The sequence below is a fragment of the Rhinolophus sinicus genome, linkage group LG01 (genome assembly GCF_036562045.2).
Source record: "Rhinolophus sinicus isolate RSC01 linkage group LG01, ASM3656204v1, whole genome shotgun sequence".
Classification (NCBI taxonomy): Eukaryota; Metazoa; Chordata; class Mammalia; order Chiroptera; family Rhinolophidae; genus Rhinolophus; species Rhinolophus sinicus.
The window spans coordinates 185,927,896-185,952,788 of record NC_133751.1 but is presented as its reverse complement, the minus strand read 5'-3'; the positions used below and the strand labels follow the sequence as shown (position 1 = coordinate 185,952,788).

The 24,893-nt window shown below is 34.4% G+C and overlaps 1 protein-coding gene across 49 annotated transcripts in view; it reads right to left on the bottom strand.

Moving 5' to 3' along the window:
- Positions 1-24,893, bottom strand: part of MAP2 (microtubule associated protein 2) — a 261,099-nt gene that overhangs the window by 71,863 nt on the left and 164,343 nt on the right. For 43 of the 49 annotated variants that reach the window (XM_074312390.1, XM_074312447.1, XM_074312481.1 and 40 more), the window contains one exon: positions 21,267-21,344. The exons of 3 other annotated variants lie outside the window; for them this stretch is intronic. The gene's annotated coding sequence lies outside the window, so the exon portion shown is untranslated. Of the gene's footprint in view, positions 1-17,464; positions 17,572-21,266; positions 21,345-24,893 lie in introns of all 49 variants that reach the window. 3 more of the 49 variants (XM_074312293.1, XM_074312310.1, XM_074312313.1) reach the window with 1 other exon arrangement.

Here is a 24,893-nt window from a genome sequence, read left to right as displayed (position 1 = left end):
CAAAGCTACTTGACAGAAAATATGATTTGGAAATATTTACTTCTGCTCTACGGAAAAGCTGCTGGGATCAAAGGAGACACTATTTGGCCACACTCACTTAAAATGACAACATGATAGTATTAAAATACCACCCATTCATGGAAAACTTCACTTAAATTCCTAATCAATAATTTGGGAACACAGATTATCTCCACTCTTCGAAATGGTATTATGACGTAGTTAAAAGTGATCACAGCTTCCTTTAATTACTTCTTCCTGATGTATAATATTATTTTTACCTAAATCTCTCTGAAGACTGACTGCTGACTGTGGAATTAAAGAAGATAAGAAAGCTCAGATAGAAACAAATTCCCTCCAAATCTATGAAAAGAAACTGTGAGGTAGCAGGAATTTTAGCATTCCATTCCTACTGTGTAATGGGAAAAACTCTCTTCTCTCCATATTGCAAAACATCACAAAACCTAACTGTGAATAGCTGGGGATCCGTTATACAATCTTCTGGTTTGATAAGTAAGCTAAGAAGCTACCTAAACTCTTCTCCCTCTCCCCTTCCCCAAAGCCTAGCTTGAGACTGTAAGCAAGAAAAGTCCTAAGTAGGTTTAAAAAAAAAAAAGTACTAAATCCAGACATTGATTCATAATTTATAGTAAATTGCAACGGAATCTTAGCTGTTAGAGCTAAACACAAATGCCAATATGAATCAGGGTATAGTTACCTATAATATGCATTTAAAAAAAAGAAATCCAAGAAGTTTAAGTTGCTATTTATATAAGAATGAGGTATTTCACTTGACTTTATCATATCATGGTTATTATGCCACATATTACAGGGCCTCAGTATTCTTCCCAATTAAGATGTACAGTTGGGGGGGAAAAAGCTAAGAGATCTTCTCTCACCAGAAATGTTAGTTATGGACTTGAGTGGTGAGCTTCAATCTTTGCTACCCTTGGTTATTAAACATTTTTCTCCTGAAAGTTCTCTAAGGACAGATTTAGTTCTTCTTTCATTAAAACTCCAGCTTTTAAAATTCTAGTTCTTAAAATTCCAGCCTGTTCCCTCAATAAGCCTTAGATCTGGTTCTCTCAGTCTAATGCTTCTTGGTAAGAGTATACATGTTTTCTTTTTTTATTATTATTAGTTTCAGGTGTACAAAACAACATAATGATTAGACATTTACACCTTTCACAAAGTGATAACCCAAGTCTGGTGCCCATTTGACATCATGCATATCTATTACAAAACCATTGATTACATTCCCTATGCTGTACTTTACATCCTGTGAAATATATATATATATATATATATATATATATATATATATATACACACACACACACACACACACACATATATATATATATAATTATAGTTGATATTCAATATTATTCTATACCAGTTTCAGCGCAGTGGTTAGGTATTTATATAATCTATAAAGTGATCCTCCTAATAAGTCCAGTACCCACGTGGCACCCTATATAGTCTTTACAACATTACTGATTATATTTCCCATACTGTATTTCACATCACAGTGACTATTTTGTGACTATCAATTTATACTTCCTAATCCCTTCACCTTCCTCACTCATCCCCCAAACCTCCTCCCATCTAGCAACCATCAGTTTGTTCTGTGTATCTATGAGTCTGTTTCTATTTTAAGAGCATACATGTTTTCATCCCATCTACTGAACCATTGATCACTGGTACACTATAATTCATTTCACTGTTGGATAATCATGAAAGACGTTAGGTTCTTTAGTATTTGGCAATTTGTCATTAACCTTTTATTCCAATGACATAAGCCAAACTATATGACTTGGCATTGATCACATTTCTCACCTGCTGAAGATTCATCTTGTATCATCTTATATCATCATAATAAGACTTCTATAACCAGAATGAAAACAGTCATTCACAGATTAAATTCCAAGTTGAAATGGTATATGGATTAGTTCCTTCTCTATTTAACATACGTAAAATTCTTCATTTCATTTTTAGGTAGGTACATATATATGTTGCAAAGTAAAATCAGTACTTTCCCCAACGTTGATTAGAAGGTTTTAGTATCATGAATCAGGAGCCTTATAAGTAGCCAAATCTCTTAGATAATTCTAGTTAAGACATATCAAGAAAGAGAAGAAAGCAAGTAAAAGAGTGAAAGAAACAACAACAACAAAAAGAGCAGAAAAAAGAAAATACCCAAGTCAACATAAAACATGGCTATCATGGCAAAGCTCAATTCATAGATTGGGACAGATATATTCCAGTTTTCAATTACTTAATAGAAGTATTTTTACCTAATATGATAATTAATGTAAGTTCTTGGAAACTCATTTTGTAGTTTATGTGTAGGTTGGTCAGTCACTACTGTTATTATTTATCAGATTTCTAGAATATCAATTATGACATTAATAATTAGATTTCTATTGTACTGAGATTCTTTTATATTTAAATGCATCTGCTTTAAAAGTTTTCCAAGCTTAAGATTACAATGCTCTATGTTTCAAAACTCTGGGGTTTTACTTGAGTACCTGTCCAAATACTTACATAAATTCCTATTTTTTTTGTATGAGAAGAAAATTTGGACCTGCCCACTGGCAACCCAAAAGCTGATCTCCAAATCTGCAAGACCACTCTTGAAAATATTGTCTTTTGTGAAATGATTGTCCCTTGCATAAGGATATATACAATAAATTAATTTATATTGGAATTTAGAAATACGGTAATATGTATTTTGTTGATATTTAATAGACAATCAAGTCATACAGATAGTCCCACATTTTTCCTTAATTATCAGACACTTCAATGCTTAACTGCAATATTTACCTCATTCTAAGTCTTTGATACTGCATTCTGTTTCTTGTTTTATATATAATTTGGTTGTGAAACATCAAGCCTTTTCTCAAATTAGGCAGAAAATATATTACAAATAAATAATAAGAGTAAAACATTTTACTTTAGGGTATTATTCTTTGAGAAAATTATATAATATTATTTAGCACACAATAGATTTCATGTTACCCTTCATGCATATATATATATATATACATATATATATATGTGTATATATATTATATATAATATATATATATATATATATATATATATATATGACATCTATCTTTTCCACAGAAAGTGTTTTATAAAACCTTACATAATATTCTAGATCTTTTCAGATACATTACATGTTAACAAACTCTAATAAAAATATGATTTCTTAGAAAACATAACATTACTTAGTTTTTTAAAAAAGATATTTCTCCTTTATCCATCTTCCCTAGAATACTATTTTAATCACCATCCAAGCAAATGTTGCTAATAAATGAATGATAACTTGAAAATGACAAATAACTTATTATTTTGGATGTGGCCAAATAATACACTTTTGTTGGTTCTCCCTAAGGGTTATAAAATCATATGTGTATATTAAAACTTATTGTGTTTAAAGGCTAGTTTAAAAAGAGAAGCATTTTCATGCCGACCTGCATGTACCTTTGGACTGCCTGGGTACTGTACATAAAAATATATAGTTTGACATGCTTTTATAGTTCCTGTATTTTCTATTCTTTAAAGTAAGTAGTGAAGAGCGTACCAAACAGAAGTTCCTGAACACATATGCCCTAAGGGCTTGTAGACACAAGAAAATAAGGTACAGTTGTCACATTTCCTTCACTATGTAAACGGAAGAAATAAGTAAGCAGAAATAGTCAGAAGAATATGTCCCTGACAGTTTCTGAGTGACTGAAGAATTTCTTTTCTCAGGGCAAATTCAGGGCTAAAGACGTAAATTGGAGAAACATTTTACTAAAAAAAGAATCAATTTTCTAATTTTCTACTTAGAGGTTTTCATATTTTTAAGTATGAAAAGGATTATGCAAAAATAAGACGCACACAATCAAAGAATGATAGTAATATAGAAATTGACCAAAGCACCAATTATTTATTAGTTGGGTTTCAAATATTGAATGTTGAATGCATGTTTCATCAACCTCCTAACTACAGATAAACACAGGGAAAAGGTTCTGTTAGCCATAAATTGTTGGCCAACACTAGCTCAATCAGTGAGAGGAGAATGGTTTAGAAGCCCAATTTTAAAGCATGGTAGAAGAACTGGTACTCAGATTCTAACTCCATTGAGAGCATATGAAGAATAACACCAGTGGAACAAACTACTAGACATGAATAAGACAGTAAACATAATAGAGAGTATGTGACACGTAGATTTAGAAACATCTTTAAGATACACTATTTCATCCTGTCTCAGAAAAGGTTTAAATCATTACACTGAAATGCTCTTTGGTGACTATACACTTCCGATGTTTCTTAAAGTGTTTTCAGCCGATTACCTCCAACATCAATTTAAGAAATTAGAATTTCTGGGTAAGGGCCTTGGAAATTGATATTTTAATAAGTTCACCAGGTGATTCCAAGACACTAAAGTTTGAAGACTCGTGCTTTGCAAGCCTGCTGCTTATGACTTGAGAAAAGAACCAAGAAAGACAAATACACACATGAAACACCCCTGCAGAATAATTGGAGTAAAGGGATAAGGCATTTATATTGATAGGTTATGTAATCATTCTCACAAATAGAAACTGAACCTTTCACTTCCTCAATCCAGGACATTTATGATAAGGTGATAGATTCCAACCAGGGCACTGACTGCTTTTAGTCAGATTCCTGGGAATATGCCAGTATTCTGTTGTGTCTAATCCTACTTGAGGGAGGCAGAAATATCTCAAGAAGTTTAAAATTATACCCTGTCTGTGGTAAAAACCTATTTCATACTGTGAAAACAATGACTAGTCACTGGTCAGTCTAGCAACACCTTTGAATTGTTTTTAGAATATTTATTTTAGATACTTCTTGGCATTTATATTAATGGTTTATGACCAAAGTACACTTGCTTAAAATATCTCCAATCGAGATATAATTTTCTTTACCTGTTAAATCATTTTGGAGATAGATGGGAGATAATAGGCAGGGTGTGCATGTGTGGTAGATAATTCTGAACTAGCAAAGATCTCAAAGAAGTAATTCAATGATGTCATATCTAGATAATTGAGACGTGTGCTGAAAATGTCATTCAGTAGAGCAGTACTTTTTCTCTTGGGATTCCCATAGAACCACAAACCTCACGGTTTTTCTCTGGATTACAATATTAGAAAGATTACAAAGCTCAGAAATAGTCCCTGATTATAGTTATTACTAGGCAGCTTTAAATACTCCCCCAAATTGGCAACAATGAAAGCTTGGAAAAACTAAAGAAAAAATACACTGTGTGCTGGATGGGCGTGTCTCCATTTTTATAATGCACTTGGCACCGACCGTTCGAGAATGTTTTCTATGATATGTTCTGTCCTGTCATCATGTAACGTGCCAGGTCAATAAAAACATTGTGATTATAATTTTGTACTGCTACATATCCAAAGATGAACAAAAGAATAAAACAATTTACATAATACAATATAATACAAGTCATATAATACAATTAAGCACGTGAATATTGTTTCCTTTTCATGTAGGCTCCATTATGCCTATATTATTACTATCCATACTACTACTGCTACAAAACAGAAACTTTTGTTTTAGTCCCTAACAACATTAGAAGTTTATGTGGAACCTATTTCTTTACTTATAAATGCTGAGGAGTTCTAAGCATACATAGTTGTTCACTGACTCATAATAACCTTGCATTCCTTCTCTTTGTCTTCTATGCAAAACTGAGGAAAAGTCTTTTATGGCATTAAAAAATTAAGTTGAAAATCCAGGTATTTGTTTCATGTCTTTTCTGTTCTGGTCAGGAGCATTGTAAAACATCTACACAGATGACTCACTCTTCATCACACACCATGACTAATAAGAAATTCATATGAAGAGAGTTGGTGGGTGTATAATTATTTTTGAAGATGACGGACACATAGTACACAATAAGCCAGTGTTAGGTTATTGGTGGAATTATATAAGATAATACAAATAAAGCATAATTCCAAGCAAGTAGGAAGTGTTCAATATATGCTACTTATTATTAGTTATTATTTTATGGCTTTTATTTGAAAATTTTTAGCAATAGGATTCAGTGCATGGTTTGCTCCATAGTGAAAAACTGAGGCAAGAAAGATTAAATTATTTTACCAAGTTAGACACTTCCAGAGAGATCTGGAATGAGAAGCCAAATCCACTAACATCCATTCATTGCTTGCTCTTTCACTGAGCAGTTGGACAGGTGGAATGGCATTGAACAAGAAAGAGAATACAACCCAGGTAACCACACTACAATTCATAAAACTGTTCCATTGATAAAAATCTACCATATTAAACTGGATAAGGTAATTTATGTGACCATACTATATAACCTCTACTTCATAGCTGTGTTATTTCTGAACCCTTTTTAACATTATATAAGAGGGCTAATAAATACCTCATTTATAGATCATAAATAAATAATATTCTAAAACTTTTGCCTCTACTGATGATATTTAATTAAGGACCTGTGCTTGCGTACTGAAGATATAGTGGAATAAGTAATAGATTTTTAGCAAGAAAATCAGGTTTGACTTCTGGCTTTCCCACTTACTAGATGTGCAAACTTTGACATGACACTAAATCTGAGTGTTAGTTTCATAAGCATGTATCTATTGAACCACTGAACAGATAAATTTTGACTCCTACAACAGTATTTTTCTTTGACTGTATGAGGAGACATTCAATCACAAAATTTTAACAAATTTTTTCCTTAAATTAACATAAATTTAAGCATCAGGATAAAAAACTTAAAAGGGAAATTGTAACTTGAATTTTGACAATTAATGATTTTGTTTTAAACATTTGCCAGTTTGAAATCTGATTCTAGACCTGTCAGACTGTCCAATGTCACATAAAATGTAAATCTCCTTTGGGTACAAATCTGAGGAATAGTCTAAAGAATCACAGATATTCCAAAGAAAAAAATTAGGGCATAAGTAATTACTGATACCACCACCAAATAAAAATCCTTTAGTTCCACATTATAGGGAAGGCACTGGCTGGGTATCAAAGCACCTATAATCTAAAAACAATACTCAATACTTGAGGACAAGATAAAAGCATAAATTCAAAGATAAGAACATAAAAGCGTAAATTCAAAAACTAAATACTTTATGGTTTTCCATCAAAGGCATCCATTTTAGGTATTTACCACAGAAGGAAGGATAAAGTCCTGTGGAATTATAAGCTAGATACCATTTGTTTTGTTTCCTGCCACTTTATCTTATCTGCTCAGTCCCTTCATCTTTTGATCAACAATTCTCCCTCCACAAAACAAGCCATGTGACCAAAGCTCTGCCTCTTACCATGTTCAGATTAAAGTCGTATTCCAAATATAGTAAGTGTATATGGGTTTACAACATAACCATTCATAGCATTTGTTTGCTGCATTCCTTTGAACTTACTGCACTTTTTGTCGGAGAACTGAAAGTTGAATGTCCATCCTGTCATGAACGTTATAGAATTAATGGGATGCTGGCTTATATGACCGCTAAAATGCCTTCTGGACTCTAAGATGGTAAACCTTAACTCATGAAGCAATTGTTTGATAATGTCTCCAACAGATTAATGTAAAGGCTTTATGTATCACAGGGAATGTGAATGGGGATACAAGAGAAGATATATAGCTCTTGTGCTCAAGGAGCTCACAGACAACCAGTAACAAAAATGAGTCTGGTACATGCTGTGATACAGAAAAGGACGGAAGTGGCAGAGGCACATGGGCAGCTCCTACCAGAGTGAGAATTCAATCAATACTTCCTGGAGGAGATAACATCTGAGTTGAGATTAAAGGACAAGTAGGAGTTAGCCAAAGAAAGGAGGGAAAGCTTGCTAGAAAGAAAGAGGCGTGGATGACCACCTCCTGTGTTATTTTTGACTTGGGCTAGCTAGGCAACACCTTCCAGGAATATACCATAATGAGTAGTCTGTGTTAAACGGTCCTCTCTGTTCTGTCTCACTCCCAAGGCTGGGAGCTCTTAGAGGAAGAGCTGTGTTCATTTCATCTCTGCATCGCCAGCACCCTGTACAGTGAGTGGCACAGAATGGGTTCAACAGCAAATGTTTACTAGACGAATGAGGAACATGTGTGAAGCACAAGATTGTTCACTGTGGTCCAGAGTGAAGCGGGACATGGAGAAACGAGGCTGCCAGGCAGGCATGAGACACCCAGAAAAGATGTGAGAGAAGGGAGTGGCATAGTCAAGTGTATTTTTTAGAAGGATTGATCCAGTATTGGTACTAAAAGCAAATTGGAAGGAGGAGTGGCTAAATACAGAAGCATCTCTTAGAGACACTTTAGAAAGAAACTGGTAGACCTGACAGTGTCACTGGGATTGAAACGAGAGGCTAGATTCTACGTTCAAAAACTTAATTGAAACGAAAAGGTAACCCTCTTCTTTTAAGAGACTTGCCATATAAATTAAAGTTTCTCTATTTTATCTATCTATTGTTTACCCACTTACATACCTTCCTATCAATCTATTTGTTGTGAGAAGGGGAATGATAAAGAACATTGTACTATTTTGACAGGTATTTACTTTATTGTTTTCTTGAGTTTAGTTTGTGGTCCAGTCAAATACCATGTTCTGAAGAGCTCTTGTTCGTTAAACTATACAAGTGTTGGCAAATATTTTACTTGATGTTTGATGAACAATGTAAGATGGAATTCTTTTTTTGTTTATGTTCAGTATGAGTCCCATGAAGTTCTTTCACCTGCTTTTTTTTTCTTTTTTTTGAGTTATGACATCAGGTTATAAAGATATACAAGCTTGGTCAGATCTGCATTCATCTGATGAGACATTGAGACAAGGAAACTGAGAGTGTTGAGTAAAAGACAGAGATCCTAAACGACTTGAGAATCGGACTTTTCCTTAAGAGGCACTACAGATGCTCCTCAACTTACAGTGGGGTTACATCCCAACAAACCCATTGTAATCGAAAACATCTTAAGTCAGAAAAGCATTTACTACATCTAACCTACTGAACAACATACCTTAGCCTAGCCTACATTAAGTGTGGACAAAACACAATATCTGAAAAATGCTGGCAACACAGCACCCTGTAGAGTTTCTGCTGTTTATTTATCCCAGTGATCGCGTGCCTGACTGGGAGCTGCCCAGTGTCACAGGATAGTATCATATCATATATTGCCAGCTTGGGAAAAGAGCAACATTAAAAAGTTCCAAGTATAGTTTCAATTGAATGTGTATATATCACTTTTTCATAAAATTGAGAAATCGTACGTCAGGATCCATTTGTATTTATAAATTGCTTTAACAAGCATGTATTGAGCCTTCACTTAATTCCACATCATTATAAATCATCAATTCATTTATTGTGCCTTCTAGAATCTTTTCAATAAACATTTATTAAATACCAGCTTTATATCAGGAATTATCTTAGGCACTAGGAATACAATGATGATAAAGATGGATTCTGGCCACACACAGCTCACACTATACTGGAGGGCAAGATGTGTTTGAAAGATACAAGATGACACAGCAAATGCAATAATAAGAGTACACCAGAGGTGCTACATGAATATAAACCTTCATATATATATACACATATATGTATATGTACAAGTATATTTATGTATACACACACATATATAAATGATTGGATGCAAAATATCTGTATTATATGCATTTTTAAATAAACTACTACATACATGAAAGTCCAAAATCTAGTTAATTATATTAAATACTAGTTTCCTTCTAGAGAAGGTAAAATGTGAGTTACATAAAAGTAAAGTATGAGTCATATAAACCAGATCAATTTCTGTTTCCTTTTTCCTTTCTCTTTTTTATTTAGATTCAGGGCAGTCTGTGTGCTATGTTTTGCTGTGCCACTGCCGGCTGTAATTGTGACTCAGGGGAATTCTGAGTTAAGTTGAAAGTAGTCTTCTTCACTCTAACAGTTGAGTTGGGCCAAAAAGAAAGCAAGCAAAATTCTTATCATTTGGAATTTCCACATAATTCAATTCTGATCCAGTTGGGCCAGTCTTCAGATACTGCTTGATTTATCTCTTGGAGCAGACATATCTCTATTTACCCTGGATATTCTAGAAATCAGGTCAATTTTTAGTAGCTTGCTACTTGTATTCTGCCAAACTTCCAAAGTGATATGATGTGGCACAAATTTACTAAATCCTTCAGGCCTGAAATATATACAGTTAGTCTATTTTTTGAGATGGTAAAAAATTGAACTGGAAAAATACTCAAGTAAACAAATATACATAGTGTTTGATTTTTCTAAAAAAACAAATATTCCAATCTTACATGTAAAAGTTTTAATGTAAATACAGGCACAGATGTGGCAATATTATATGGTGGACCCATAGGTAAAAATATTTTGATATAGAAAAAGACCCATCATAGGTAAGTCAGGCAAATAGGACCTGGCCAAGAACAAAAAAACATGATTAGGAATGTAAAAAAATGTTTAATTTAAAAATAAAACACATTTCTAGGAAAGTCAAAAATTTTGAGGAGGCATATTAATTTTTGAAATATATTTGCTCCTTTGATTTTTTTTATTTTATTTTAGGTAAACTAGGAGGTAAAGGAAAGGAAATTCTCCAATTTTAGGTGAGGAAGTTCATAGTTAAGCTATGTAAAAAAAAAAATGAACTGAAGATGGGATCAAAAAACTCAGTGATAGAAAAATGCTCTAGATAACTGCTTTTCTCCAAGAAAATGGCCATAAACAACTGCCTTTTACCTTGACATGATATCCATATTTCCTGTGGGCATTTTGGTTGAGAACTTCTAAGATGCAAGATTTAATTTCATCTTCCTTACCTTTTCTTCTCTTTGTTTTACCTCCAGAAACACATTGGAATGAAATAGTAAAATTAATATTATATTCAGTGTCTGGTATTTTAATCATAGAGACCAAAGGAAACAGCCATATTAGGTGAACATAAATATTTTCTTGGTAAACGCAGGATAATGCAAATCATGATGCATAGCTACGTCTCCTTTGAGGCACTGAGTGCTATGAGAGCTAACAATAATTAATGTACACCTATTCCGTCCCAGGCACAGTTCTAGATGCTGAAGATAGGTAAATACTAGCAAGACTCAATTTTTGGTCTTAGGGAGCTAACTGAGAGAAGCTAACATGTCCACATACAGTTAGGTGATAATATTATAAGTGCTTTAATAGAGGTATAAAGTGATTCTATGGAAGTTCTTAAGAAATCAGAAAAAAAAAAAAAGAAATCAGAAAATTCATGGGAGATACCAGAATGACAAAACTTGTTTTCAATCTTGAAGGGCATTCAAGGGCGTAATTCTACACACAAAACATAGCAGCACAAAGACATGGGGGAATAAGAGAACTGGAAACGTCAAGGATGTTTCAGAATGCCAGAAACAGGAGTAGTGGAACATGTGGCAGAGAGGCAAGTGTCCAGATGATGAAGCATCTTGTTTGTCAGGCTGTGTAGTATAAAATGTTATCATTATCAATGGCATACAACTGAGTAACTTTAAGCAGATGAATAACGAGTCAGGGAAAGAGTTGCAGAAGGCTATGATTAGAAACATAAGTGGATAGGTGGTCAATAATGCAATAATTAATGAGAAAGCATATAAACATTTGAATGAAGGTAAAAGTAATGGGACTGGAGATGGGGGAAAATACATTCATTTTGAGACAGGAAATTCTCTCAACATGTCACAGGTCATATAAAATTCTTATCCTAGTAAAGTTGCATTAGAGTAACCAAACACCTAATTAAAATATAAAATGTAAATGTTTAATATGAAAATACTGACTTTATATTTAATGTTAAATTATTAAATTTAATACTTGAGATTTAATGTAAAATTTAGAATAAGAAGATAACAAGGCAAGTGGAAGGTCCTATTTTCAATAGGGGGTTCAGGAAAGCATCTCCAAGGAGGTGAGCTCAGAGAAGAGACTCAAATGATGTGGAGGGTGCTAGCTATGCAAAGAACTGGGGTAAGGATGGTCCAGGAAAGAGATGTGAACTTTAAGTATAAAGCTTCTGGGGTGGGAATGAGCTTGGTGTGTTTGAGGCTGACTTGGTGTAAGATACAGGAAGAGTGCTATGAAAGCTAAGTAGAGACAGGTTGTGGAGAATTTGGTGAAGAATGTGGATTTATTTCTAAGTATAATGGGAAGGAGGGAAATAGGAGATGTTGGTCAAGGGTAAAAACTTTTGAGTTATGAAACCAGTAAGTTCTGGGGATTCAATGTACACACTATAGATTGGTGATTACAGTTAATAATACTGCATTATATACTTGTAAGTTGGTAACAGAATAGATATTGTTGTAAATATTGTCACCAAAACAAAGAAATACTAATTATGTGACACGATGGAGGGGTTAGCTAATGTTATGGTGGTTATCATTTTGCAATATATAAGTGTATCAAATCAACACACTGTACACCTTAAACATACACAATGTTATATGACAATTATATCTCGATAAAGCTGGAAAAAAATGTATAATGAGAAATCCTTGCAAGATGTTGAGCAGGGTGGTAATAATTGTGTAAAAGACCATATGGTTTCTGTGTGGAAAATAGAGCACAGCGGGGCAAGACTGAAAACCGAGTTCAGACAGGAGGCTGCTGCAGTTGTCAATTGAGAGACGATGGCAGCTCTGATCACAGGGGTGCTAAGAGGATTAGAGATCAGTGGATTCTGGCTGCCAGAAACAATAGTTGCAGGATAGGCTTGCTATGACTTAAACCATTGTGAAAAATATAAGTTAGAAGGGTTTGCCATGTATTTTCTATGTACAAATATGTTAAACTATGTAATACAGCTCTCAGCTCTGCAATGAGAAAATTATACACAAATCACATGGCAGCATATTATTTCCCTATAGAGCTTCATTGACAAATTTCCCTGTCCTCATGTTCCGTTCAAACATTACTTTTGCAGTGTATATTTAAATGACCCATAGATACACGTGTGTATAGGTCTATTACATATGAGTGTGCATGTATGTGATACTATATTGTCTTACATTACTATGTTTCTCAAGTCCTCTTGATTTTGAAACAGTTTCCTTTAGAGTTCTTGGGTTCAAAAACAAGACCCTATCCAATTGTAAACAGATGCCAAAAGGAATACACAAGCCAAAACAAAAAGGCTTACACACTGCTTCCCAGTAGCAAAAACTTCCTAGTACCACAGCCGTCTGTCTGTCTTTGAGGGGAGAAAAAAAAAAAAGGTATTTTTTGTTGTTTTGGCCTTTCGCTCTTTATTCAGGATTGATTACTACCGGATCTTTCCTAGAGCATTGTTCACAATGATTTTAAATGACTCAAGCTTTGGCACCCCCTCACTAAAGTATTTGCTTTAGTGAATTCTAAATTTCTCTTACAGAGACTACAACTGTCTCAGAATCAAACTGCTTTCTGTAGTAATTACTGAGCACATGGTATGACTGGAGTCCTTGATATTCATTACAAAAAAGTGCAGGGGGTGGGTGAGAACACAAAAAGAGTAAAAAAAAATTAATTGCAAGAAATTTGCAGGTACAAGTAAGTCACTATGCTTCTCAGAAAGAAAGACCTGACAGAGATGCTTAGAAGCAATCAGCCTCCAGGTTCAGCCATGCTGGATTTTTGCTCATCACCTCTCATTCTTCTCACATAGGCTGACGCATCAAACTGCCATATAATACTTGCAGAAAAGGTCAGTTTCATTGGGGTTTATTCATTTTAAAATGTTCTGTGATGCAATGAAAACTTGATTAAATTGCTACCTACTCTCAAAGACAGTTTTAACCTTCAAGGAAAAACGAGTGATCATACACTTACTGCAATGCAGTATTTTCACAAAACCCCAAGCATTCTGCTGTCACAGGAAAATGAAACTGTGACAGAATTACTTAGCAGATAAATTCATTTTGTAGAATATTTAGGTGATAGAATGGATTTTATTCAACACTGACATAATATTCTACGCATGTAAAATTATCACATGCACTGTTATCCTCCATATAAATAGCAATGTTTACCACTGTCTGAATAAATAGTACAGATGTAGCAAATACAAAATATAATGTGAGTCCTATATGATTATTTGAGTTCATCAAAACATCAAAATTCTTTTAAAAATCTTTGCAAAAGTACCAACTGTGGGTTTTTTCCCTCTCAATATTTTACCTTTACTTGTTATTTTTCTTGAAAAGGACATAGCCTTTAGTTCAAAAGGAGTTTTGATCATCCCAATCCATGTCTTTTTTATAATGAATTTTAGAAATTCATCAAAGTACACATTTTTACTTTTCCCCTAATAGAGATTTCTATATCTATTAATTAATCAATTGATCCATTTAGCAAGAAATTATTGAAGAAAACTAAGAGCAGTACAGGGCACCATGCTTTTTTAGCCATAATCCTTTTGGACATAAAGCTTATTTTTATAAATTGGTTTATAAAAAAAATACCTTATTTGTGTGCTACTGTAAGAATTAACTGATAAACTGATGTATAGAATACATTCACTATTTTAACATGATACTGAAATTATGATTCACAGTTTTATCTCTATGGTATGATAGGTATCTATTCTGCCAGGGCTTGAACTATTTGATCCAAATGTTCAACTGTATTAATTCTGTAGATAGATTTTGCACTGGTATAACAGAGACTGCTTGCAGTTTACCAAAATTGCTTTCTTCTTTTTCCTGAGTACACAGAAGGAGTACATTTCCAAACCTCTCTTGTAGGTGGATGTGGTCATGTGACTCAGCTCTAGCCAATGCAATGTGAGCAGAAGTGATGTATCCACTTCTGGGTTTAGCTCATATACAACTTCCACGTGCTTCTCCTTGGTCTTTGCCCTTCTAACCAGCTGGATAGCTGGATGGAGACAATGACAAAATAAAGCCACAAATGAAAGGATTTGGGATCCCTGGTTTACTTTGAAGAGGACAGACAGCCTCCCAACCCAAACACTCACTCAGGACTGTTCAATGAACAAGAAATAAAGTTATAACACATTCCTGGATCTATTTGTTTTAGCAATTAGCTAATCCTAACTAATATATTTGGTTTTGAAGAAAAGTATAATGAATTTTTTTTAAAGGATGAGACTAATAGAAGTAATAGGGTTGAATGAAACAAATTTAAGTAATTATCCTCAAGTAATTGCTTGCACAGCAAATTCTGACTGCCCATGGATGTTGGAGTGGGAGAAATGAGAAAAGAGGAAAGAGCATTTCTTCCAGTGTCTCTTAAATTGCCCTTTTTATTTTCTGGTATGGATGGATCAAGGAGGGCTCAGCCTTCAGGTTGGTCCTCTTATAATACCTGCTTTCTGGCCAAGACAGAATTTGCAGTCACTTCCAGAGAATCTTAAGACAATCTAATGGCTACCAAGAACAAAGTGGAAGCACTGTCTTTCCGGAGATGGTAGAAGCTAGAAGCTTTTACACAAGGTCTACTTCCTGTCTGTCCAGTCCATCTTCACCTTCCCTCATTGGCTTCACTTTTCTTCAGAGAAATAGTTGGCCCTCATTTTTATTAATATTAATCTCCCTATTTGTTCTTTAACATATCCTTCCTGTCTCCTACAGAGCTTTGTTTCCTTAAATATCCCTCTGTGGTCTCACAGTATCAGCTTCTTCCTTCCCTTACTTTCTAACTATAAACATAGTCTTCTCTCCTATCCAAAACAACCAACCACACATACAAAAGAAATGACCAAAAGACAAAAGAAAAAATAACAAACAAAAACCCAACCACCACTGCCACCACCACCATAAAACCTATTTTGTAAATGTACTACCTAGCATGACAACTCATTTCTTTTTCACCTAGGTAATTCCTCATTTATTTACCACTTACACTTTCAATCATATGTACTCTTTTACTGTTGTTAACTATTAACAACAATTGTTTCAAATCTCATAACATGGTTCTGGAGGCACAGATATGGAAAAGACAAAACTTCTGCCTTTGAGGACTTCACAGAGCTGGGGAAAAAGACAGAGATGGAAAAATTACACACCAAGATGATTTTTTGGTAGTCTAGATAGGTATGTTTAAAAGGCTATGGAAACCCCTCTTTCACCAAAGGCACAGTTAATACCATTTTGGGGGGCCTGGAGAAGGAAGCTTCATAGAAGAAATGACATTTGAACTGAATAGACATAACGTTTTGCAAATCGGACAAGGAGAAGATGGTTATTTAGGGAGGGGTTGCAGAAATAGCAAGGCAATAGTAACATGAGAAAAACATGGTATACAAAGACAAATCATTAAGTTGAGGAAGCAACAAGTAGCCTGCTGTGATTAGATAGAAGGAAAGGCAATTGGGTAAGAAGGAGGGATTTGAAATTATCCAGAAATGGCTTCTTGGAGCTCTGTTTAATGAGTTTGGACCTTTGTATTATAGGAAAATTTTAAATAGCCAAAAGAAATGATCTGATATATATGAAAAATCACATGGTTCCAGCATGCAGGAGAGTCAGGTTATAAGTGTCAGAAGAAGGCAAACTCATCAAAGGTCACTGAAAGTTTCAGGTAAATGTACCAGAGGTCTGGGCTGGGGGAGCAGGAGTGCCCAGCCCTTAGATTATGAGGTCAGTAACCACATGATGATTTCCCCTCTTCTACTTAAGCAGAAAGCAGATTTCTACTGGTTTTGACTCCTTCTCCCGATTAAGGTTACCACTACTGGTCTACAGAATTTTCTGAAGACAAACATCCAGCAAAATTTGACTTTTAAGACCTCCCACCAAAATAAATAAACAAACAAACAAACAAACAAGACCTCCCACAGTAAGCCTCCCTTTTTAAGTGCCTTATACTCATGGCCAGTGAAAGAACTAAATGCATAGTAACCATTCATGGACCACCATTCTTTTATTCTAACCATTAGAAAAGTGTAGTGTTTATCAGCACCCCATTTTCATCTTTGCCTATTTCCATTTGGATGAACTGTTAAAAGCCAAGACTTAATAACAGCAGCCTGCTAACAAGAACCACAGCCTCTAGCAGCAGGTGGTACCCACCTCTGCCTACAGAATTGCAGCCCAAACAATCTGCTCAGAACTGCTGAGAAACCAGTAGAATGTGCTTCTGACTCAGCCTGTTAAGTAGGAGGACTGTTATTGTTATTTTAACTCCTGCCAGAGTATGTGGGCAATTCTCCCTTTTTCTGTCTCTAGTCAACCCGAGACATCCCTCTTCGAAACCACACCCCTGGAATAGGTTCTAGCTCACTAAGGGCCAGAATCGTTTGGGGTCTGGGTATGACTGCCAGCTGATAGTACCATTAGCCTAGCTGACATCCTAATTTACCAATCGAATTCATCCTCAAAATCTTAAATCAACCTTCAAAATTATTCACATAGAATGCCACAGACCAGAGAGGAATCCTGATGAGATAGTAATTAGCGCAAGTCACCATACTGATTTTCAGAGAGGATAGTGAAAATACCAGGTTTTCTTTCTCCTTTCCTCAATTGTTGGGGTCTTGTGGTCCTAATCTTTGTCTTTCTCTTGCTAAATGTCTTCAGCCGTGCCAGCACTCATCAAGTGCTGCTCCTAAGAAATATTGTAAAAATAAAACAACAACAAAAATCAGCCTATTTTACAGAAATTTGTTTTAAGGGATTAACTTCACCTATCTGAGAATGATGAAAAGAAATAAATCTCTTCTGATGATAAAGCAAAAGCTAAGCAATGTCAGGTTGTGGCAAACATTATTATTTAGATAAAAGACGGCATGGACTAATAAAATAAATATTTTGTGCTCTTTTAAAATGGTTTTCTCATTTCCACCTCACTAATTTGTCCCTAATTTATCTCTGTGTTTTTGGTACTGTAAATTAAGATTCAAGATTACACATCAGTAGGATAAAGTATTGTCATGATGCTGATGTGTCATGTGTCAGAAACATCCATGAAAGCACTTTAGCATTCCAGCAGTGGTATACTCGATTAAGACAAACTGAAGGAATCTTTAAAAGGGCAACAACCACCACTGATGTGCAGTAAGGACCTAGTCAGTGCTTCAACAAGCGAGTGTCCACCAAGATAAAGGCACTGCTCTAGGCACAGCTCGGAACATCACACAGGCTCTGCTTTCAGTGGTAGGAGAGGATGCTGAGACCATGGCAGGGAGGTAAAAGATGCTGGTTTATACAGTACCTTGCTGGCTACATTAGGGGTATGGGCTTTATTCTGGCTGTTAGGGGCCGTCATTTGGTGAATTTTGAACAAGAGAATCGTTATCAATTGATAAAGATTGATAAAAGATCACACTGTGTGACCAAGAGACTATAGGTGAGTAGGACTGAGGAGGCTACTGCAGTAATCAAGGTGAGAGAGCGGATTCCAATGATACAGGAAGAAATAGGGAGAAATGATCAGGTACTGGACGGGCATGAGGTTGGAACTATGATCTGCTCTGCGGCTTAAGGAAGTCAATGTCTCTAACAGGTGGTGGAGGCCTGGGAAGAAACCAAGTGTCAGGGCTGTTTACTACATTACAGGGCTGTAAAGTTTACATGGGGCTTTGGTGTCAAAGAGATGCAGGTATTATATGAAGACTCCAACTTTAGAGAGATATATCAACCTTTGCATTTAGAATCACATGTATTAGGTTTGAAATTTCCATTTGTAAATTTTACAGAATAATGAGTAATATTAGCAAATGATTGCAAAGACTTTGTCATTTACAAAGCATTTCCACTCCTATTATCCCATTCAATTTAATAAAATTGGCATGGTTAAATAATTACAAAGATAATTACTTGGTAAACAATGTCAAGACAACAAAGCAAAATAGAGATATCTAATTAAATAGTCACATTTATGGTATCATTGAATGAATCTTTGTTGTTCTAAATAGCCTGTTTTCTCACCCTGGGTAGATACTGCATCTTCATCGCTTTTCTAATATTAGCCCCTCCCCCCCCCAACTCACACGAAAGGATCCAAATAAACATTGGTGGAATGAATTAAACTGCTATTTATGTGTCAGATAGGTTAGGTGTTCACAATTCTTTTCCTGGTAGTCAGTATAGCTTTGGAGTCTGAGAGTGATGAGTTTCAGTCCAGGCTCTGATCTTGAGTAAGTTCCATAACATATTTGGGCCTGAATTTCCTCATCTGCAAAATTTCAATGCACTGCTGACCTGTGAGGTTTACATACAATCTTGCATTTACTCATATTTGTCCAGCAAAGGTTAGTTTATCTCTTCTTTCTCCCCCAACTCTGCCAGAGTAATAATTTATTCCCTTCAGAAAATAAAAGTTATGGAAGATTCTATGTCTACAAATCTTACTACTGCTTATTGACATTTTTTTTTTTTTTTTTTACCTTAAACAAGTTCTAGACTTAACTGTTAGAGAAAATTTGAAACAAAAATCTTTTCTTTTAAAAAGTATCCATGATTTTTGAATGGAATATGAGCAATTAACATTGGGCAAATAAGACTGTTTTTCTTTTAAGCATCTTTTAATTTCAAAAGTAGTATTTACACTGTATTGGGGAATAGTCAGTACTTCATCTATGGGGAAATAAAACAGATTTCAATTACTGTGTTATGGCAAAAGCAGTGAATCACGAGTCCCATTAGTTAGCAAGATCCTTACAGCCAATAAAAAAAGTATTCTTTTTCTAATGAGAATAAAATGAAACATAAAAAGGATTGGCATGATATTATTACATATTAAGAACTTTGAATTTCTTATACACGTATTGAATTTCTTATTACATATTAAGAACTTTGAATTTCTTATACATATCCTAAAGAAATATTAAATAATACTAAGCACCAGATGATTGAAACATTATAATGGTCAACTTTATGGCAGTTAGAATGAGTAAACCAGATCTTCTGGCATCAATATAGATGAAACTCTAAATACAATGGTAAGTGAAGGCAAGCTGCAAACGAATATCTTACATGATACTATTTATGTAAACTTTTAAAATGTAAATAATTACATGGCATATTGTTTCACAAACGTCATTAAAGTATTAGAACAAACACAGGAAGGGTTGTACTATCTTAAGGATGGTGACACCTTCTAGGAAGAAAGGAAAGGGAGCGGTATGCGCTTTTGCTCTTTCTGTGATGGTTTATCTTTTAGAAAAGATCTGAATACCATACTGGTGATCACTTCACAAGGCATATAAATATCTAATCACCATTCTGTATACCTAAAACTAACATAGTATTGTATGTAAATTATAATTTAAAAATAAATTTTAAAAAAGATTCAAACTAAGCTGAATGTTTGCACTGGCTTAATCCATGCAGTAGATACTCAGGTATTTATTATACATTTCCTATATTTATCTTTGAAAATTTTGTAATTTTTCCTGATTAAAATAAAATAACAACGAAATAAAACAGCAAAGGATACATTTCTGTGGACAATTTAGAATTGGATATTCTAGACTTCTAATAAAAAGAAACTAAATTAAAATGCATTCTTCATTTCCTAGAATAAGAAATCATTCATTTGTATTCTTTCTGTAATACTATTCTGCTTATATTTTAGGAATTTTGAATTTAAAGCAAGATATAAAATAAAAGAAAATATTCTTTGTTTGTAAACGGAGCTCAGTATATACATTCCTTTATTTATTCATGCAACTATCACAAAGTAACATATAGAAACATAAAATCAATGTTTGCCTACTACAGGTCTTTCATACAGCAATGTATTATATATTATTGTCTTCCTTAAATTCAGATAGAACCAACTCAAAACCTAGGTGAATCTGATTGCTAGACATTTCGCCCACAACATGAAACTTCCATAATAAGAGCAGGGCTGCTGTTCTTTCCAGTGTCTGCAGCTCCCAGACCCATTTATTCAACCTTGGGTGAACTCCTGTATAGACCTGACTCTGCTGGATGATCCCTATATCTACTCACGGGGTTACTGTAAGGAGTACATAGTTGAATTTATGCAAAGTAAGTCATGTAGCTTCAAGTCTGGCACATAAGAAAATACTATTGGTATTGTTAGCAGGGATGACAGGCTTATTTCAATCCTCATTTCAGAAAAAAGATCTTTTCATTTGTTTACTATTAAATCTTTTAAAGTATTACATGCTGTTTTAATAATCCTAACTTTATTAACTCTAGAATTCATGTGTATTGCTCCCTTATCAAAATGAATTGATATTTATTTAATACAGATTTAAAAAAAAATATGTTTAACAGTTCTTTTTCACAATTGTGGAAAACTCTTTCATTGTAGAGAGGGTAGGGGCTTACCAATTCAAGGAAGTAGTGAAATGGTAAAGTTCGTTTTGTTATGTTCTCAAAGGGTTGATAATAGGTTCTGGCTTCTTTCTGTAAAAAAAAAAAAGTCAAGAACCATATGATTTCATTCACTTGTGGGATAAACTGAAAGCAACAAACAAGAAAACAAAAACTCATAGACACAGACAACAGTTTAGTGGTTACCAGAGGGTAAGGGGGAAGCTATGGTAAGAGAGGGTAAAGGGGTCAAATATATGGCGATGGAAGGAGAACTGACTCTGGGTGGTGAACACACAATGTGATGTATAGATGATATATTATTGAATTATACACTTGAAACCTATATAATTTTACTAACCAATGTCACCCCAATAAATTTATTAAAAACTTTAAAAAAAAGATTTTAGGAAATAATTTAATCTTTGATCCATGTATATTAATTACATTACGTAAATCAATACCAAATTCAACTCATGTCTTTCTCTTTTTATATTGGGTAACTATGAGACCATGTGATGAATTTCATGGTTGTTCTTTATAGTCATATATTATTTACAAACTGCTAGGCATTCTTTCAGGTGTTTGGAATAGAGCAGCAAAAATGCAAATTACTACATACTTTTTCTCACTTTTTAGCTTCATTCCAGTGAAGAAGCTACATAAGGATTACATCCAAGGAAAAATAAAATTTTTAATTGCTTTTAGCTAATAAATAGCAGGCATTTGTATCATCTCCCAAAAGAATATATTTATCCTGGTAAATTGTAAATTATATCCAGTAAGCTTTAAAGGATTGGGCCTCTAGCCCAGTTTGTATTGATTCTCCCCAGCACAGGATGAAGAGGACTTTTTTTTAACAACTCATTAAATTTTCTATATAGGTACTAAACTTATTTTGACATTCAGAACCCTAAAAGTCACTCTGGATTAGTACTTCTGCTTAGAAACAGCACTAGAACAATATGTCTTACTATATGGTACCTAGAAATAAACACAATTACTGGAAGGCACTAGGCTTGTCATGTACCGCATAAGCGATGCAGGTGTAATCATCTGCATCTACAGAAAAGACTACAAAGGGATATCCATACATAAGTAATTGTCCTTAAATGCAAGAGGCAGAGATGAGGCCTGTTCTGTAGTCCTGGGGTCCTACAATAGGGGTCTAAATCTATGTATCGCCACGTGTTTGCACCAGGGCATGTGATTTCATTCCTGGTAGTGTGGACCCCATCATATTCTCAAGGAAGATGCTGTTTTGTAAGAAGAAGCCCTAAGACTCAAATGGATAGCTATGAACTCTTCTTCAACGCCCAGTAGGAAATGTGAACTTGGAAAGACAAGAAGCAGGTGGCTCAGTTCTTTTCTATGACCTTTCAAAGAACAATGTGTATATGGATACGAGCCGTCAAGGGTTTGATTTAAAAATGACAAATACTGACCAGGTAAGGTCCTGGATTAAGTGCTTTTACATGTGTTAGCTCGTTTAGTCTGTGAGCATTGCACACACAACGGCAGCAGAGAGCAAGTCTGTTAATGCATATTAAAGTTGGAAAGGATTAACAGTTGTTTAAAATAAAGAATATTCTGTAGGCAAGAAGAAACACAGTAGAATTCTCCATTTCCTCAAATAATCTGACAGTTATTTTAGGAAAAACATTCGACTGCCCAGACCTCTGAACACCATGCCCCCCCACACACACTTTTAGTCTAACTCAGTAGTTTTCAAATTTAGAATATATTTATATATGATATTATATATTTATACATTTATATATGACATATATCTATGTATGACACATATATTGATAATAACATTTATACACAATAACTTAAAACTAAAGAATTTTATGGGTTCTTTAAATGAAAAGCAAGTTAAACCTCATAGGCTGATTTTAAAACAAAAATAAAATGGTAGACCAGCTCTGGACCTTGTCCTGATAAAAACAGTCAATGTTGTATAAAATATCGTACTTTATACCCTCTTTAAATGCCTTATTGCCTATAAATTCCTTAATGTGAATTTTTCTGCACTTCCTCTTCATGATTTTCATAGTACACATGTATCCATGTGCATAAATGTGCAAGTACAGATTATATATGTGTGCATGTAACATTTACCCTAGTGAAAGTAAGGGAAAAAAGTTATTCTATAAAATAGGGATCAGCAAACAATGGACTATAGACGAGATCCATCCTACCACTGACTGTTTTTCTAAATACAGTTTTACAGGCATACAAACCACGTCCATTCTTTTCGGTGTTGTCTGTAGCTGCATTCATGCTACACTGCCAGAGCTGAGTAGTTGTAACAGAGACTGTATGGCCCTTTTCATATTTATATATGACCCAAAATATTTACCATCTGGCCCTTTACAGAAAACATTCACTGACACCTATTATCAAAGAACATATTCATCATTTGAGTAACACTAAAAACAATATTTAAAAAAATAATACCCTGTCTTTCAGTCTTTCCAAAATTAACTCAACAGTTATATATGAATGAGAGTAAAATTCCAGCCTTAAACACTTAAAGGCTGCTTTCATTCCAACAGAATTTAGAAATGATTGGCCAAAGAATGAGATGATTATTAGAAAATTGAGAGTACCTAACACCTATTAGTTATAAAAATCATGCCTCATTTATACATCATCCTGACTTTTGAGTTTTGTTTGTTTGTTATAAAATTAAAATGAGTATCTTTTTTTCTAGACTTTATGAGAAAGAGATAAATACCATCTGGGATTTATTTTTTAAAAAGCAACTTATGGCCTATTCCATAAGGCACATAAAATTGAATAGTCATTTTAAATTAACACAGTACAGTTAGAAGTGATCATTTTTATTCCATAAAAAAAGGATTAAATTACTTTCACACAGTTTTTGCTAAGAGTATTATTTGGCACAGTTTTAGTATTTGAAACATTATATAGAGTGGCTGCAATATCCCTAAAACCATATTAGCAAACATTTATACAGCATTTATTACGAGCCAGACAATGTTCAAAACACTTCATATATATTAATTCATTTATTCCTCCCTATCAGCCTGTAAGGCAGGCGACTATTATTATCTCCACTTTACAGAAGAGAAAATTGAGGCCAAGAGACTTCAATGCCCTTCCCAACATGATACACCTGGAAAGTGGCTAACGCCTTTCAGCTACATATCAACTCCTTATAGCCCGAGAGTTGGTTTTAGGTCTTACAACTCTAGTTAAAGACAATTTCAAGCATAAAAGCTTTGTGGCTCCTCTGAGAAGTGGTATTTCACCAAGCGCAACTTTCAATTTACTGGAACTCAAATGGGAGAGCTCCCTCACTACAAAAGTTTTAAGCCTCCCTCACTATAGAAATTTTAAGCTTCCTTTTCCCTAGTTTCTTAGCTCCTTAGCCCCTGGCTTTGATTACTCTTCTAATCAGTTTCTGAATCCTAGACTAAAGATTGCTCCTAGCCTGAATCACAGAATGTCTCTCAGATAACTGCTTAAAAGCCTGTGACTTCCCAATATCTCCCAAGCCATTCCGTACCCCACAGGTCAGTTATACTTGTTGATTGTAATCATTGGAGCCTAATGTTCTTTCCATCCCATTCTGGGCCCAGTTCCTGGACAATTAACACCACTTAAATGACT